The sequence below is a fragment of the Phascolarctos cinereus genome, unplaced genomic scaffold (genome assembly GCF_003287225.1).
Source record: "Phascolarctos cinereus isolate Bilbo 61053 unplaced genomic scaffold, phaCin_HiC Scaffold_4;HRSCAF=312, whole genome shotgun sequence".
In the NCBI taxonomy this organism is placed as follows: domain Eukaryota; kingdom Metazoa; phylum Chordata; class Mammalia; order Diprotodontia; family Phascolarctidae; genus Phascolarctos; species Phascolarctos cinereus.
Window position 1 is genome coordinate 10,114,415 of NW_027555847.1, and position 17,456 is coordinate 10,131,870.

The 17,456-nt window shown below is 44.2% G+C and overlaps 1 long non-coding RNA gene across 1 annotated transcript; it reads right to left on the minus strand.

Annotated features, from left to right (window-relative positions):
- Window positions 1-228: 228 nt before the first annotated feature.
- On the minus strand, window positions 229-3,229 carry LOC144456591 (uncharacterized). The gene is made up of 2 exons (XR_013485597.1): window positions 2,919-3,229; window positions 229-882 (listed from the first exon to the last, which is right to left on the minus strand). It is a non-coding gene; the product is annotated as an uncharacterized LOC144456591 (long non-coding RNA).
- Between the last annotated feature and the right edge of the window lie 14,227 nt (window positions 3,230-17,456).

Below are 17,456 nucleotides of genomic sequence, written 5' to 3' on the forward strand. Positions count from 1 at the left end.
CACAGACATGCCCCTGGAAGGTAGCGTCTAGCCGACTGGAAAATGGAATCCACAAGACCTCTCGGAGGACCGTGTCATTCATGCCGTCTGGGTGGACATCCACATCAGCTCTCCTTGAAGCAGATGATAATGTTTCCTCCCCTAGAGTTTCTGGCTCCCTCCTCTATGAGAATCAGTTAACAAGCCTTTGTTAAGCACCTACTACATGTCAGACACTGGAGATTCCAAGACATCTAAATGACATTTATGTTATGTTTGGGGAGGTACAAAATACATACTTTGGGAGAAGCCCTGCCAGCTGAGGGGAATAAGAAAGGCTTCATGTGGAAAGCAGTAGAGTTACATATTAATAGAAATAGTATTTCGAAGTTTGCAAAGCACTTTACAAATATCATCTCATCTTATCCTTACAACAGGAGGTACATGTAATGTTTATCCCTATTGTACAGATGGTGAAACTGAGGCAGAGAGCGATTAAGTAGCTTGCCCAGGGTTACACAGCTAGTAAGGGTCTGAAGTTGAATTTGAACGCGGTTCTTCCTGACTCCAAGTCCAGTGTTCCATCCATTGCACCACCTGGCTGCCTGGCATCTTGAAGAAAAAGAGGAATTCTGAGACAAAAGGGAGAGGGAAGTGCACTCTGATGGGAGAAGGAAAATACCCTCTTAGCTCCAAGCGTTGGGTAGCCCTTTTCCTTCCCTTCTAGGTTGCACTCTTCTACCCTCCAGCTTTCTGTAGAGGTCAGGCAATCCCCTTGGCCTTGTCAGATGTTGTCTTCCTTTGTTTGTGGCCTGAAGTACTTCTGGTAACCGCCCTGGATGCCCTCTCACCTTGTTCTCCAGGGACCTCAGCCTTCCCCTAATACATGTATAGTCACTGGAACTGGAAAGAAAAAAAGACACTGGTGTGTGTGTGTAGTCCCAGTCAGAAAATCACCACCAGATTTCTCCTGCCCTCCACACTCTGCTACCTTCCCAATCTTTTGACACTTTGGTCCCTTCTATGCACTCCCTGGTCCAAAAGCACTAGCCTCCTGGAGGCTCCTGGCACATAATCCTCCATCTCCCATCTCCCAGACTTTGCACTAGCTGTGCCTCACATCTAGCGTGCTCTCCTTCCTCACCTCCACTTCTTAGACTCAAATCCCCGCTCAAACACTCCCTTCTGACAGGGCTTTCCTGGTGGTGGTGCTTTCCCCTCCAAAGTTACCTTCTAGCCACTCTGTAGGTGGGAGTGTGCTGGTAACTGTTTAACAAGCATCTCTCCAAGGGGTAAATGTGTCCATGACAGTCTTTGAACTTTAACCCGAATTGTGGCCACTTTCTAAAGTTTGGATAACCCACAAAACAATAAGTCAATAAATCAGCCCTGATTTGGAGCCGTTACCAGGTTCGCGGGCATAAAGGCCCACACTTAACATCTCCCAGTGGGTCAGAACTCACTGCAGTGCATTAATTTGTGTGTATACACAGTGTCTCCCCAATTTGAATGTAAGCTCCATGAGGGCAGGAACTGTGTTTTGCCTATACCGGCAGTGCTGGACGCCACGCCTAACACTGTGAGGGGCCTTGCAGGGACACAGGGTGGCTGAGGAGTCGTGATGAAGTCCAGAGAATGGGGAGAAGTGCTGCTTGTATAGCGAGCTTTCCTGCTCTCTCCCTTCTCTTTGACAGATGCAGTCCCAGAGATGTGGTGAATTGTCATGGGATCAAGGGCTCAGCTGCAGGCTTAGAAGACCTGGGCTCTACTCTTTACCCCAGGCCAGCGCTGCTGGCAGGAAAATTTAAATGCCTTGTGAGAATGAATGCTTTCTTTCTTTCTTTCTTTTTTTTTTTTTATCTTTGTGTGCCCGGGGCCAGCACAAAACGAATGTTAATAATAGCTGGAATTTACACGGCATTTCTTCGCAATTATTATCCCATTTGTTCTTCAAAACAAGAGGCAGAGAAGAGATTAAGAGAGGTAGATGCTGTTATTGTCCCCATTTTATAGCTGAGGAAACTGACAGGCAAAGGTTGTCATGCCAACAGCCACATAGCCAGTGTCTGAGGTAGGATTAGAATTCAGGTCTTCCTGAGTCTGGGCCCAGTGCTCTATGCACTGTACCTCCTAGCTGCCTGCTGTTGAATGTTATAAGTGTTTGAGGTAGGATTCAAATCCAGATCTTCTTTACTATTTGCTGCACCACATGTCTGAGCCCTGCATCTCCGGAGCCCAGACTTCAATGACCATGGCTGCCACATCAAGAGAAATCTCCTAATGTCTACACCCAAATGTCTACACCCAGAATCAGAGGCTTCACAGCTGGAAGTGGCAGATTGTAGAGATCCCAGAATTTCAGGATGGGAAAAGACCTATGAGGCCAGCCGGTCTTATCAATCAGCCATTCCTGGAAGGTCTCCAACGAGAGACCCCTACCTCCCTTAGCTTTTGTAGGTAGGGAGTTTTTCTTTACATTAAGCCTGATCTGCCTCTTGGTAACTTCTCCCAGTTGTTCCTATTTCAGTTTCTTGGGGCCAAATGAATCAAGTCCGATCTCTCTTTTACATGTAATGCCTCTCTAGTACTCCCTGTTCCTTGCACACAAGACTCATCTCCCAACTGTAAGTATTTTCACCTAGCCATGCCCAGGTACTCCTTCCTCATCTCTGCCTCCTAGCTTCCCTGGTTTCCTTCAAGTCCTAACTAAAATCTCAGCCTCTACAGGGAGCCTTTCCCAGTCTCTTCATTGTAGAGCCTTCTGTCAGAGATTTCTAATTTATCCTGAATATCTTATCTATACATATTTTGTTTGCATTTTGTCTCCCCCATTAGATAGTGAGCTCCTTGAGGTCAGGAATTGCTTTTTGCCTCTCTTTGTACCTTCACTACTTAGCACAGTGCCTGGCACTTAATAAAAGCTTGTTGGATAGACTTACTTGAAGACAGCTATTGTGTGCCCCCCTCCTTCTCCAGATGAAACAGTCAAGAGCTTGCACGTGGAGTGAACTTGAGGGTCTTCATCCACCTGGTCAGCCTCCTCTGGCCACTCCTCAATGCCCTTCCCCACTAAATACAATAGTCCACATGTGGTCTGACCTGGGTAGTGGACAGTGGGGCTACTTTTCCTTTGACAAAAGAGGGAGTTTTCCTCCAAGTGGTTCGTTGAGAAGTTTATTCAAGTATAGAACTGCTTTCTGTAGGTTAAGCCAGATTTTGCAAGGGGGAATTCCATGGAGTTGCACAGGGAGAGAACACACCCATGTATTAAGGCTTTCCAGAGCCCTCTCCCATTCCATCTTTCACCCCTCCCTACAGTCCTTGCCAATGACAGGAATATTTTATGGGCTGGACATGAGTAGGTCCCCAGCTGTGGCTAAAGTAATAGACAAAAAGATTCTCAAAGGTTAAGCCCTACTTCCTTAGTTTACAAATCCAGAGGTGAAGTCAGGGCCAGAGGTGGGCTAGAGGAGAGCAGGTACATTGGAGATAATAGCTCTTATTTCAAAATTTTAGAAATGTGGCCAGTTTTGATGAATATGAAATTTCCAAAATGCTGTAATGATTAGCTAAGTTCAATGAACAAGTTTTTCCTTAACTCAGTGTTGGACAAAAGGTCACTAATGCATCAGAGGGTGGTGTAATGGGACTGAGGGAGGTCACAGTGCTCCCCCAAAGCCTCCACAGCATCACCCCTTGATCCTTCGAGCCTGTGCCCATGGGCTCCTAAGATGGGAGTTACAGCCAGTGATTGATTTCTTGGTCCTTCAAAGACGACTCAATCACCTTTCATCGAGCTTTGATCAAGGGGGAAGAACTACTCAGCTGTCCTCAGATGACGCATCTATCCTGGAAAACTGCTACTTGACCTTAGTTGTGCAACACCAGCCGTGGAGGTGGTCCCAGTCTGTGGTGCTAAAGACGTTCCTCCGAGCCTTCCTTCTAGGCTCCCTGCTCCTCTGAGGGTGTCCCAGAGCTCCCTCATCCACTTAGGAGAGACCCTCCTGCTCTTACTGAAGACAGTGAAGCAAAATACAAGCACCACCCCACCTGAATCCCGAACTCCGCGGCTACATGGGCTCGAATGAGCACAACAGTACAGGTGTAAGGGGACAGACTTCCTTTTGACAGGTAACATCAAACAGCAGCCAGAGAATTGGCCTTGCAGTCAGGAAGACCTGAATTCAAATCTTGTCTCTGATGCCTACTAGCTGTGTGACCCTAGGCAAACCACTACACTTTCCTGAAACTCGGCTTCTTCATCCTCAAAATGTCAGCAGTCGTAGTACCTACTTCACATAAGAAAGGAAAAACGTTTTATAAATAAACATTGTAATAAATAACATATTAATAATAAATAAACAAACCATGTAAACATTACCTACTGCTGGAAAAAATATCAAAAGGACACCCAAGCTTGGTCTGAGGAGGGAGCTCAGAGTGCTGGCTTTGCCTCTAATACCCATGACCTTGGACAGACCTTTCTCTGAGCCGCACTTTCCTCTTGCGTACAGTGAGGAGATTTGTCTAAATCTACAACCCATGGTTCTGTGGCTGACTAGAAAATTGGTAGAGTTACAAATGTTTACAACTGAGGCATTCAATCCCTAGGCTTTTGTATTTATTGTTAATAATAATCATATGTTGAATATACTGTGTAATTATTATAGCTGTCGTTAGTAGTAGTAATTTTTTTTTTAAAAAGAGGAGAGGTAGTGTGGTGCAGGGGTGTCGAGCTAGCCTTGGAGTTAGGAAGAGCTGGGATTTAAACTCAGCTCTGGCACAACCTTGGGCAAATCGCTGCCCCTTGCGATGTGCCAGGCCTCAAGACTAAAATTGCTGAGCCGATGCCGATCTATGTTGATAGAACAAGCTTCTCTCATGTTTCCCTGCAACAATGGAGTCATAGGTCAGGTCGCAATAATAACAATGTCAACAACAACAATAAATAATAGGTCACATTTTTAAAATGTGGTAAGAAAACAAACAGCTTGAGATGACTCGTCAAGACTTTTAGAAATCCTTTCGTACAAAGTTTTGTTTTCTTTGGGCTAAGGCTCTACGAAAGCCGCAGCAGACAGCTGAAGTCAGTCTGTTCAGCTACTGAGACCTGCCCCAAGCTTTATTTTCTTCCCTTTTGTATCTTTGGGAAGACTTAGGGAAGGTAGAAACCTTACCACTTTTTACCTCCTGTTTCTCACACCCTTAAGTTGTTTTATTTGGGGAGGGGGCATTATTAATAATTTGAGGAAATTAGGCCCCATGGTCTCCCTAAAAGCCAGAGTCCACAAGAAGTTCTCTATCATCGAAGTCTTTGCTCCAACTCTAAGACTGGCAAAGTCTAATCTGATCCTTTAAGCAGATCTGGGGTCCAAGGCAAAAGGCTGAGCTGGGAGTCTCCCTTGTAAAATTCCATCCATTAACAAGAGTTCCTTTAAAAATAAGCCAAGGATTAAGTAAAGACAGAACTTGAATTATCAAGATTTGCACTTGAGACAAACAGTTCCAAATGTGCCCAATAAGCCGGAAGGTTGGCACTGAGGAGTAAACTAGGGTGAAATCAGGCTAAGGAGTTGCTCATGGATGGAGTAGCATCTGAGGAAGCATTGGCCCATCTGGCAGCTTCCTATTTGGGGAGACTTAGCACAATGGAGGGGAATTTGGGAATCTGTGGAGTTTTCCTTTAGGAAAGGATCTGAAATGCTGGCCTTGATTTTTCCCAACGCACTTAGATGTTGTTGGCCAGTGTTTTTCCATTCTTATCTTAAGATAATCATGATGTAACAGACCCATAAGCAAGCCTCCTGCCTAATTAGACCCCCTCTATAACTAAATAATGCTCATTCTGCTTCTTCTGTTAAAGGACTGCCAATGATTTTGGAGCTCTCTCTAGATTCCGGCACACTGAGACAAGGTCCCAGTCACCCCACCCTAGTTGAACTTCTGAGTGATGCCACTTTTCTCTCTCTTACCTTCCATCTACTCTGTATAGATTGTGTTTCTCCTAGTTATTTACATGTTAGTTCCCCCTTTAGAGTATGAGGGGGCCACGTTACTCCTTGTCATTGTATCTCTATCACCTAACACATAGTGACTAGTTAGTGCTTCCTGACTGGCTGATTAAGAAGACAAATACAGAAGCCAAGGAAACTGAGGCCCAGGCAGTTTTTGTGACTTGAACAAGGTTACACTGGTAGTAAGTGGAAGAGCCAAGACTTGAACCCAAGCCCTGTGCTCCCAAAGCCGGCCCTCTTTTTTTATTATATCACTGTAATCACTTTCATTGTAAGGTTTGGAGTTAGGCTATAAATTTGCTTCCAAAAATTCTTAGTTCTTTCCAAGCGCTGTTAGAAATTAGTGCTAAAAACTGAGTGTAAGAAGTATCTGATCGAAACAAGAGAATGTTGTACACAATAACAGCCTCATTGTTCGATGACTAATATTGATAGACTTAACCCTTTTCAGCAATACAAGGATCTAAGACATCTCCAAAGATCTCATGATGGAAAATGCTATCCACATCCAAAGAAAGAACTGTGGAGTTTGAATGCAGATCGAAGCATACTGTTTGTTCTTTTTTTTCTTCTGTTGAGTTTTGTTTCCTCTTTCTGGTGGTTCCTCCTATTGGTTCTAATTCTTACTTACAACATCACTAATGTGAAAATATATTTAATAGGAATGTATATGTACAGCCTACAGCAGATTGTGTGCCATCTAGAGGAGGGAGGTGGGGAGGAAGGGGGAGAACAATTTTAAACTCAAAAGCATGTGGAAGTGATTGTTGATAAATCAAAATAAATTAATTTTTAAGAAAAGAAGTATCTGATCTTAAGGTTGTTTCCTAAATCCAGAACTTCTCCAGGTAGCACCCTTTGGCCCAATTTTCTCCATTTCCTGTCCATTATGACCAAGCTTTCCTCTTCAAATTCATTTGGGGAAGTGATACATGTGTCCCCTCAGAACTCTATCATCATCAGGAGTTATAGAGGGGGTCTAATTAGGCAGGAGGCTTGCTTATGGGTCTGTTACATCATGATTATCTTAAGATAAGAATGGAAAAACACTGGCCAACAACATCTAAGTGCGTTGGGAAAAATCAAGGCCAGCATTTCAGATCCTTTCCTAAAGGAAAACTCCACAGATTCCCAAATTCCCCTCCATTGTGCTAAGTCTAGGACCCTTTGTTTTAAGGGGCACAAGGTACTGGAAAGTCGTGACATCACTCAATATTTTGGCAGAGTGGAAAGAGCATAGGATTGGAAGTCAAAGGACCTGGGACCAAATCCTGTTTTGCTGCTTGTAGATGTGACCTTAGGAAAGTCATTTAACCTCTGCAGATCTCCTCTTCCTAAAGAGAGCCAGTTAGACCAAGGACCCGTGAAGGTCCTTTCCAATGGTCAACATGGGATGTTACCACCAGTGGCTTTGGTCAGTATGATAAAGAATAGAAGAAAGGGGAGAGCTTCTGGGGAATAGGAAGGAAAGACAAAAGAAGAAAAGGAGGCTGCAAGCTCCTCACCTCTCTGTGGCAACTTTGTTTTTTCTGTCCAGCCCACATCTTACCAGATTGGCCTAATGAAGCTTGAAGCTTCTTTCAATTCAACTTAGAAAGAGAGGTAGCTGAGAGATTGCACATTTTGGAAAGAGAAAGTCAACGAAAGGCCCAGATTTAGCGAAAAGGCCACAAATTAAAGCTCTCCTCCACATCCAAGGTTTTGGGAAGCCTCTAAAAGTGGTTTTCAGGTGGACATGAGCAAGATTTCCAGGCTGGATGGGGCCTCAGCAGCCACTGGGCCCAAGCCACACCCAAACACAACACAAGAGGGGTCAGCAGCCTTAGCTAAAGACTCCTGGGAGGGGGAACTTGCTGGTCTCTGGGCTGTCTTCCACGCTGGCTGGCAGTTTGATGTTCAGCTTTAATTGGCTTCTTTCCACCTTCTTCCCTTTGCCCCTTGTTCAGTCTTCTGGGGCCAAGTGAAACTACCTCTTGTCCATTAAACAGCTTTTCAAATAATGAACACAATGATCGACTTCCCCTCCCCCTTTTCCCTCCTCCTTCCTTCCCCCCCTCCTCTCCCCTTTTTTCACTCTTCTCCTCCCTCCCTTCCCCCTACCTTCCTGCCTGTCTATCCTTCCCCTCCTTCCCTTGTCTCCCTCCCCTCCCCCACAACTTCTAGTCTCCTCTGGAACACTACTTGGCTGCATCCTCCCTAGTCGTAGACACAATGCCTCTCTGTGTCCATTTCAAAGAAGAGGGTTTGTTTCCCCTCAAATTCTTCAGTCGCCCTGCTTTCAACAGAGAGCTGTCAATAGAAAAGCATGTCCCCAAGTTTCTCATCAGCCCCACTGAAGGCGAGAGCAGAGGGTGGGCTTGGCCAAGCCAGAGCGACTTTTAAGAGGCTGGTCTTTCTCAAGGAAAAGTAAATAGCTACTAAGGGCCTCTGGCTCACTGAGAAAATGTACTTGAATTTTCAAGTGGTCTCCATTGTCTAGATGAAGGGGTTCTTACCTGGGGTCCTTGAACTTGGATTTTTGTTCATATTTTGATAACGGTAGTCAATGTAATTAGCTTTCTTGGTAATTCTATGCATTTCATTTTGTGTATTTAAAATCATTCTTCTGTGATGGCATCTGTATAGAATTTGCTAGACTACCCAAGGTCCATGACACAGAAAAGTTGTAAACTCTCAGGCTAGAAGGAGGATTTCAAAGGCACTGCATACTTTTTGCAAACACACACACACATACACATCCTAACTCCATATAGATAGCATATATGTGTATATATGTGTGTGTGTGTGTGTGTGTGTGTGTGTGTGTGTGTGTGTGTGTGTGTAAAACATGTCCTGACTAGGGAAAGGTAGCTATATCTCTCTTTATCTCTGTCTCTATCTCTATCTCCCTCTCTAGCCTGACTCCAAATCTTATCTCATGATACAATGAAGAGAGGGGGGATTTGGGGGTCTATGGCTTGGTTTTAAATCCTGGCTCTCCACTCACTACCTGTGTGACCTTGGGCAAGTTACCCAAACTAGCTGGGCCTCAGTTTCTTTACTTCACTTAACTTATGCAATACATAGATATAGGTATATAAATATAGATAGAAAGAGATTATTAACCTGTTTTGTGGGTGAATGTGTGTGCGAAAGGGATGTGTTGCATAATTAGGGGACTCAAGCCCCTCCAGTCATTTCTAGAGCATCTCTTAAAAGGAGTTGTAGACCCTCATTAGAATGCATGTTACTCTCCCCTGTTTCACAATCCATCCATTCCTTTTCTCCCCCGATGGAAAACTGCTAACTTGGCTTCTATTTCTGCTTCTTGGCCTGGAAACCTGAACCCAAGAGCCACGGGCATTCCAGCTGGGCCCACACACCCTCTCTCCCACCCCATGCAAAGTTACAGCCTGGGCTGAGCTCAGAGAGACATGATATTTTCACAGCCATGGAGTAGAATTCCCAGGTCTCATTCTAAGAATTGGGATTTATGAGCTGATTAAAGGTCTCAGCAGCAAAGCTAGTCCTAGTGCCCTATGGCAATACAGTCAGAGCCTTGCCCTTAAAATCCATGGTGCCTGCAATATGTCCCTATCTTGAAGGCAGAGAAAAGATGTTAAACTATGATCAGAAGACCACAATATCACAGTTATAGAGTCCGAAGGAACAACAGAGGTCAACTCACCTAACCTCCTCATTTGTAAAATGAGGAAACTGAAGCAGAGAGGGGGGGAAATGATTTATCCAAGGTCATACATCTAGGTAGTAGCAGAGCTGGGTAGTATAGGAAGCTTAAAAGACTTGTGTGAGAAACCATGGGTTCTAGTACCACTTCTTCTAGTTACCAGCCTGGCAGAGGTGAGCCCCACAATTCCTCTGAACCTCAATATCTTTACTTGTAAAAAGAGGTCAAACAATCCTTATACTACATGCTTGTGTGACCCTGGACAAGTCACTTATCTCTTAGCCTCCATTTCCTCATTTGTAAAATGAGCGTGATTGAACTCCATTGCCTCTAAGGTATCCTTCCACCTCTAAATCTAGGTCTGATCCTAAGCTCCTGAGTCAGCAAATCCGGCCACTTAACTGCATAATCAGGGGCCAATGTATTTAGCATCTCTGAGACTCAGTTTCCTCATCTTATAATAATACCAGCACTCCCTACCAGCCCAGATTGTTGTGGGAGGATATCTATAACTCCTAAAATACTATATGAGCTATTAATCTGATATTATTATCATTGTAGTTGTTACTAAACTGCAGAAGAAATGTAAGGTATTATGCATGAGCAGTAATTAGGCATGGGCATAAAGAATACAGAGGAAAGGTACCATTGAGGAACAATTGGGGAGAGGTATTAGATCCATTGAAGACACAGCTCTTGTCATGGGGGAGAGCCTACAATCCAAGGAGGTAATGTGTACAGTGGGGCTGTTTGGAGAATAAGCATGTAAAATGTTAGCAATGAAAAAGAAATTTCCACCAGCATGATTCAGGACTATCACTGAGCCCTCGGCCATGTAACTTGTGCCTCCTGGACTGGCTTGGGTTTTGTCTGGACTCTTGTAACCAAGGATGACAGGCACCGGATGAGCTGTGTCTCCACTTACCACCGTGATATTTCATTTCCCCCATGCTCAGGGTTGACTGTATCCCATCCCAGACAGAAATCTTTCATAGATTGATCTCCAAATCTCAGAGGTAGAAGGAACCTAGCCTTCCTCTATACCAATTAGTAGCTCTTTACAATACACCCATCAAGTGGTCACCCAGTCTTTACCTGAAGACTTTCAATGAGGGAGATCTCATTGCCTCCAGGGCCAACCATTCCACTTTTTGATCATTTTAATTTCATACGAATATGTTTCTAACATCAAACCATAAATCTGGCTCATAACAACTTTCACCCGCTGCTCCTGGTTCTGCCTACAAGGGTCAGGCTGAAGTCTGATCTCTCTTCCACACAATAGCCTTCAAAGACTTGAAGACAGCTGTCACTCAACACCCCCTTTCTCCCAAATCTCTTCTTCAACCTAAGACTATGTATAGTCTCAAGACTCCTCACCACGTGGCTCCCTCTAATCTGGATGTTTGCCAGTTTATCAAAGTCCTTCCAAAGACAGCCCCCAGAATGGAATATAATGTGGGCTCCAGATGTGGTCTGACTAGGACCACCTACATTGCAGTTGATCGTGTCCACCTCTTCCTACCAATAATTTCTTTCTCCTCTAACCCATCCAGCGAGGCTAACGATCATCAAAGAGCAAGCAAACATATTGAGAGCCTACAGTATCAGGCACTGTGCTCATGGTGGGGAGCACAAAGACAGAAAGGAAACTGTCCCTGCCTTCAAGGACTTCACAGTCTATTGGGGAAGACAGCACGTACCTATATAGTCACAGGCTATGAACACAAAGTGGGTTTGAGAGGGGTGTACAAGCAGCTTTGGACATCAGAAAAGGGCTCCTTGGGTAAGCTTGAACTGGGTCTTGAAGGAGACTAGGGATCCTGAGAGGTAGAAGTTAAGAGTAAGTGCATTCTAGGCAAGAGGGACGGCCAGAGCCAAAGCCAGAGATGAAAAATGGGTTGCTCAGGATGAGGGACAATGAGGCCAATTTGACTGAACCATAGGAATGGTTAATGGAAGTAATGTGTGATAAAAAGGGAAAGAGTTTGGGACCAAGTTGTGAAGGGCTTTAAATGATAACAGAGGAATTGAAATTTGATACTAGACATAATAGAGAGCCATTGGAATTTCCTTAGTAGAAAAGTGAAATGGTCAGACCCGTGCCATAGGAAAATCACTCTGGCAGGGCTGGGGAGAATGGAATGGAATAGGAAGAGGCCTGTGGGGAAATGCTGCCAATCTGATCTTAAAGTACAGGTCTGAACACATCACTCCCCCTCCCTCGCAAGAATCTTCTGTGGCTTCCCAGTACCTTTAGGATAAAACACAAAATTCTTTGTTTGGCATTTTTTAAAAGACTTTCCCAATCTACCTCTGGTTTCTCTTTCCAGGTTGATTACACATTATTCACCCTTACTGCACTCCAAGGTCCAGCCAAACTGGTCTTCAGTTAGGTTAGAGGCATGGGAGTGAGCTGAGACTCACAGGGCTGGAGACCTGCAGCTCTCTCTTTATTCTATAACCAGCCATTTAGCGTTCATCCAGGTATACCAGGCTCATTTTTCATCTTTCAGGTTACATCAGAAGAGAGGGAACAGTAGTCTGACTTCTCAAAGTGGAACAAGGTTTCCTATTCTTACATAATTGGTTCATTGCCCACCTCACAGCAACCAGAAGAAAGTTACTAATTATGTAATAGTGAAAGTTAGGACTCAAAGTCTAAGGGGTTTCCTAGTAAAGGGGAAAATAAGAGGTATCCAATGTATAAACACACATCAGATAAGAAATAGTTCATTTATTCCAACTCAGAAAAGGACTTTCAAAGCCTTAAAGAAAAAGGCGATGGTGTCCATCACAGAATGATCAGCCAGAATTTAGCAGCTGACGTCTGACTACTGTTGTAATCTGCTGGAACATTGTTAGACAGGCCTCGTCAAGGCATCGCAGTTTAGCAGTTCTGCCAATTAGCCACCTCACATTTCACCTTTGCCCTGGATATGCTTGGTCTGTATTCTGGAGGACTCTTTCCTGGTGGGGGGTCAAAGTGCTCAATACAGGCACTTCCCCCTGCTGCCTGCCAGTGCTCTGCTATTGAACACCACTGCTGCCACCTTGCCAGTGAAGGATAACAGTGCACAATTTTTCTGACTTTCAGTTCAAAAGGTTGATGTTAAAGGAAGGAAATACATAAGAGGCTAAGGCAGCCTCACCCCAAACCCAGATGGTTAAGCTCTGGCTCTATATGGAGAGAGGTTATCATTATGGCAAGACAGAGAAAGGTCTTTCTTCTCCACTCCTTAATCTGAGCACATCTGCTTACTTGGAGGGCTGCATCCAAGAGGAGTAGACATCCAGAAGCTGCCTCTTCTTCCAACAGGTGTGGCACCCCACATCAGCTCTTCAGATTTAACAGCCAATTAGGAAACTATCAGCAAATGAATTCTAGCATACAGTAAGCACTTAATAAATACTTGTAGGTTGATTGATTATTTCCCTTTCCCAACTTCCACCAAAGAATGAGCAAATGCATACCCCAAGCAAATAGTATTTTTTGTCTACCATGAAAGAGTAGGAAGCTTAGAGCATAGTGGTGCCTAATTAATGCTTTTCCATTCCAATCCATTCCAATTCCTGATGTCTGCTTTGTATATTAAGTAGCTTTTCTAGAAGAGTCACTCCCTTTCAGAGGAGGACTAGACATGAGTCATGCCTTCTCTTTGTTTAAAAGATTTCCCCAAACTTTCAGGTTGGGGCATAATGAGCCAGGGAGCATGGCAGGGGAGGCAAGTATTCAGAGCCTAACTCCCTCTTTGGAATTTTTCCAAGACTGAACATAAATCCACAGAACCAAGGGCCAGAGTTCATTTTCTAGGAAAGTGTCCTTGGGTACACCAATATATGTATATGTCATCTGCCCCTGGCTATATTTTAAGCTCCTTAAAAGATTTTTTCTGTCCCTGTATCCCCAGTATCTAACACAATGCCTGGCATATAGTAGGCATTTGTTAAATGCTTATTGAATTGAATCATAACGGGGCTCTCTTATCCATTCAAAAGAGTTATTTTGTTCAAAGTACTTAGAGATCTCAGTTCTATCATTCTACTGCACCAAACTACAGGCTTGGGTTCCAGTGAGGTTCCAGAGTAGTGTTGAAGGCCTGAACCTACAGCTGAACATCCACACAAGGGTAGCAGCACTGGGCACAATCTTAAGATTCTACAGTTTGCATTGACCACTGATGAAGGGTGGTTGAGACCCTAGAAGTAGCCATCCTGGGGGTCAGACCAGCCAAGATTTTCCTTTACGTCTGATTCTTCCACACTCATGGAGGCCCAGCCACAGTGACCTTCTCATACACCTTACCATCACTCAGCTACAATATGAGGGCAGAATCAATCAGTCTCAAATGTCTCCAGCCCATTGAGTCTTTGGTGCTCAGAGGCACCCCCTTCGACCACCATTGTTTATGCCTCCCCCAATATGACTCACCCCCTGTGGCACGGATCACCACTTTTATGGAGGGCAATTGTGTGTTAATAGACAAATTGAGATGGACTTGGTAATATCCTCTGGAAGGAAACAACTGAGGCAGTTACCAAGGGGGGGATCAAGAAAACAACTTAGAGATTCACATAATCAAAACCAGGGAAGATTTATTATTTTAAGTAGGTGGAAAAAGTAAATCCTGCCTGTTTCACAGAATTAGGCAAAAGAATGCAGCATCTCTAGCTTTTGCTAACCATATAGAATGTACTAAAATAGCAATTATAGAATAAGAAGTGACTTTAAAACCCCTTGTTTTATAGGTGAAGAAACTGAGGCACAGAGATCAAGGGAAAGAAGGAGGGAAGGAGAGAGGGAAGGGGGGAAGGGAGGAAGGGAGGAAGGAAGGAAGGAAGGAAGGAAGGAAGGAAGGAAGGAAGGAAGGAAGGAAGAAGGTAGGGGGGGAAGGAGTGTAGGAAGGAAGGAAGAAGGTAGGGAGGGAAGGAGTGTAGGAAGGAAGGAAGAAGGTAGGGAGGGAAGGAGTGTAGGAAGGAAGGAAGAAAAAGGAAGGAAGGGAGAAGGGAAGAAGGAAGGAAGGAAAATGAGACAGAGGGAGAGAGAGTATTCAGTAAGCTCTTACTATGTACTAGGCACTATGGTAAGAACTGAGGACATAAATAAATACAACCAAAAAGAAAGATAATCCTCACCCTAGGAGCTTACATTCTAATGGAGGAAGAGAACACATATAAAGGAAAGAAGAAGGGGAGAAAGTACTTGTTGGAGCCAGAAGGAGTCCAAGGGTCATGGGTGGAGGCAGATTTTGAAGTTAAATGACCACACAGCTAGTGTTTGAGGCAGGTTTTGAATTCAGATCTTCTTGATGCCAAATCTACCAAACTACTAAGCACCCTCCTTGACCTTGGCATCTCGGGGATTCTCATCCAAATTCAATAAGAATGGACTAAATGCCCAGTGTGGGACAGACCCTGGAGATACGAAGATGTGGCAGGTGGAGTCACACTATGATGGCCAGATCTTTGTGCCTTGTTTTGGCACACCCCACCCCCCAAAGCCAATTGAAAAGGCCACAGAGAGTAAAGGAAGAGGCTTCAGCCAGGTGGAACTTGGATACTGCAGGAACAAAACTGAAGAGTTCAAGGACGGAGAAGCCAAGAGAAGCCCATCAGTTGGAGCATGCCTCCCTCTGGGTCTCACCTGCCCTTGACGATACCTGACTCTTCATTATTGATGAACAAGCCAGGAGGAGGGGAAGGGAAGTCCTGTGTAGACCAACCAGTGAACAGCACCAGATGCCCAAGAGAAGAACAGACTGCAGGCAGCCACCTGTGACAAAACCAGAAGGGGGAGAGAAGGGGGAGAGCACCTGAGGACCTCTCCCAACCCCCACCCCATCAGCATGGGGGAACTCCCTGGACTAGCTGATGGGAGCTGAGGACAACTGGGAGACTAAAGTGCTATGTCCTTCTGAGAACTCTGGCTTCTGAGTGTCTGTGGACTAGCTGGTGACTGCCTAAACCTGGGGTAAGCTACGGGCCTGTGTACTTCATTGTACAAATGTATTTCTGACAATTTTTCCCTTGATTCTATGCATGAAATTTTAAAGATAAGAACACTGTATGTAGCCAAGCACATTTGTCTGTTTCCTTGGGTAGTGGACATCATTATGGCATTATATGATAATAGCCCATCTTTATATAGCACAATAAGCTTTTCAAAGCACTTTCTAGAAATTATTTCATTTGATCCTCATAACAATCCTGAGAAATAGGTGCTATTATTATCCTTATTCTACAGATGAGGAACTTGAGAGTAAGTGATGTACCCGGGGTCATTCAGTTTGCATGTGCCTGAGGCAGAATTCGAACTCATTGTTCTGTGTGCCAGCTTAGCACACTACCCACTTTGCCCGGGCTGCCCAGCTGGTCACAAGAAATATTGCTGATTCAGGGAGGAAATGAGGATTTGCTAGTGGGAACAGTACTCATAGGTATACACATTTGATAAATTCATCCTGCTAATGAACCACCCAGGCCCACATAATGAGAGATGAAGCACATGGATAGATGCCCTCTAGGTGTCTAAGAACCAACACAGACACTTCTGCATATCCCTTCAAAAATACATATCCATGTCTATGCATGCACACACACACACACACACACACACACAATGAACGAGCAAATGAATTCTGCCATTATCCCCAGAACTGGCGTGTGCATCTATGGCCTATGCCTAATAGCTCCAAATCTCAGTCCATGCAATTTTCTGGACCAAAGTTCCCCCCCACCCCATCAACTACTTACTTGTTTATTTCCCAGTATTAGAATATACGAGGAGCTAGATGGCACAGTGCATGGAGCACTGGGACTGGAGTCAAGAAGATTTGAGTTCAAATCTAGCCTCAGACATTTACTAGCTATGTAACCCTGGGAAGGTCATGTAATCCTGATTGCCTCAGTTTCCTCATCAGCAAAATGAGCTGGAGAAGACAAGGCAAACCACTCCAGTACCTTTGGCAAGAAAACCCCAAATGGGGTCATGGAGAGACAGAAATGACTGAACAACAACATTAGAACATAAGCTTCTTGAAGGCAAGGTCTGTGCTTGCTTTTTATATTTGTAGCCTCAGCCCTCAGTTCAGTGCTTGATACTAATACTCACTTAATAAAGACTTTAATTCATTCAGGCTTCACTTTTCTCTTCTATAAAATGAGAATAAAAATACCAACTTCCTCACAGAGTCAACCAGTCAATAAACATTTATTAAGCACCTACTATGTGCTAGGCATTGTATCAAGTACTGGGAATACAAATGCAAATAAACAGACATTGCCTGCCCTCAAGAAGCTTAGCCTCTGGGGGAAGATAACTGCACAAAAGGAAGCTGAAAGGGGAAAGGAAGTACCTGGCAGGTTAACTAATAGTAATAACTAGCATTTACATAGTGCTTTAAGGTTTCCAAAGGGTTTTATACATATTAACCCATTTATTATGAGGCGTAAACAAAGGTCAAGTGCTCCACAAACCCTTTTGTTGTTGTTCAGCCATTTCCATTGTGCCCGGCTTTTCCCGGCCACTGCAAACCCGATAGCACTTTAAAACCTGTGAGCTCTTATTATTTCTCTGTGTGGAATTAGCTTTCCAAGCCTCCTAGATCCCAGGCCCACGATTGGGTTATTGTGCTTCTTAGAGTTTATCACTTCTGCAAAGAGTTAGAGGTAGCTTAGACATTGCTTTCCTAAAGGACTTTGGGAAACCTTGGTGCCTTTGAGCAGAACAATGGAAGGTTTGTATAATCTGCTTGTATAACTTGGGATAATTGATTAGATATTAATAGCTAGTTCTT